The sequence below is a fragment of the Anneissia japonica genome, unplaced genomic scaffold (genome assembly GCF_011630105.1).
Source record: "Anneissia japonica isolate Jap-2015-1 unplaced genomic scaffold, ASM1163010v1 scaffold288031_len342695_cov171, whole genome shotgun sequence".
Lineage (NCBI taxonomy): Eukaryota > Metazoa > Echinodermata > Crinoidea > Comatulida > Comatulidae > Anneissia > Anneissia japonica.
This window is the reverse complement of record NW_022725829.1, coordinates 116,544-118,409: the sequence shown is the minus strand read 5'-3', so window position 1 is coordinate 118,409 and position 1,866 is coordinate 116,544.

Sequence of the window (1,866 nt, the reverse complement as noted above, 5' to 3'; positions counted from 1 at the left end):
TTTTTATTATAGTTATAATAATAATTATATATATATAATTATTATTATAACTATAATAAAAACTATAAACTAATTATTATATGTTTATCGTCGCTTTTTCCATGAACCGACAAATACGAAGATCGCGATTGAAAAATTATTACTTTTTTATGCCAATTTCTGACCTGAAAAATTAGTTGCAGGATTCTTGTATTTATTATTTAAAACATATTAAATAAATTGTAGTTATAAGGTCACAATGTTTATATCAATCTATTAATTAATTAGTAATTAACTAATTTAAAATATTAATTAAGATTATATTAATTAAGATATTCATAAAGTTGCAGTTTATTTATACGGCATTTCGACGGATATTCGTCATCTCGTGTGAACCATCCTGAGCTCTGCTTACCAAAAATACGCGGTAATCGCGCGATAGCATTAGCATTTCCATACATGAAAACACTTTGGCGATGCTTTTTGTTTTTTGTTTTTGTTTTACATTTATATCCAGCGTTAGGCCCACTGAATTGTTTAAATGCTTAAATAATTGAAAACATAAATTATGTGGATTAAATTCTCATATAATTTACAATGAAACTTTATAATGTACGGTATTTTGTAAGATTAATTTTTTAAACAGAATAAAATAGGTAACATTTTATTGGGGGAAAAAAACAGATTTTACATCTATAGACGTAAGTTGATTTAATATGCTGAAGCATTATTATTGGTATAGGCCTATATCTATTAAATATTTCAACAAATATCTCATTAATCACACTATCGCAAATAGGCCTATTGAAGTATTTTTGAAGTATTATTAATTCTTTATTAAAGCATTATTCGAGCACCTTCATTATTATCATTATTATTATTATTATTTTATGTATTATTTATCAAACTAACATTGAAAACATGAATTATGTGGATAAAATTATCACAGAAAATAAAGATTATTTTTTAAAACAGCAGAATAAAATAGATAACACCTTTATTTAAAAAAAAAACAGGTTTTGCATAGACGCAAGTTGATTTAATATATGCTGATTCATCTCATTAATTAAACATTTTTTATTCATTTCGAGCACTGTTATTATTATTATATTATTATTATTATTATTATTATTATTATTATTACATACTACTATTTTATTTTTAATTTTTTTTGTTTTATTTTTTGTTTTATGGGGCCTAGATATAGGCTATGTATATATTTAATAATTAGAAAGAATTATAATTTAATTGTAAAACATATTTAATATAATATTAAAAATATTATAGGCTAGATCTAACCAATTATTGATACCATAATCTATAGATAAAAACATCCATTTGATAATTAAACAGTAGCTTTTCGAGTGGCAGTGCCGATAGAAAACTGCAGTGTTTTGGCACTGCGGCAGTGCCGATAGAAAATCGGAGCTTTTTTCGCACTGCGGTAATAATGCCGATAAGAAAATAACAGCTTTTTTCGCACTGTGGCAGTGCCGATAGAAAACAGCAGCTTTTTGGCACTGCGGCAGTGCCGATAGAAAACAGCAGCTTTTTGGCACTGCGGCAGTGCCGATAGAAAAGAGCAGCTTTTTTTCGCACTGCGGCAGTGCCGATAGCCTCAGCCAGAAGTCCTACCTGTATTATATAACGAAGTAACATAGAATCAATGTTGCTGCGTAGCATTGTGGTATAACTAATCAAATAATGACAGAAACAATGCTAAATGCACTCAAACTGCATGCAAGTGCACCCAAACTTTGATGTTTCCTTTGAGTTTCTGTCTCAAAGGAAAACCCATAAAACAGCAAACGGCCACATAATGCAAAACTATTTAAAATTAAAACAGAAAAGTAGAGAAAATCCGATCAGAATGACAACATAAACTAA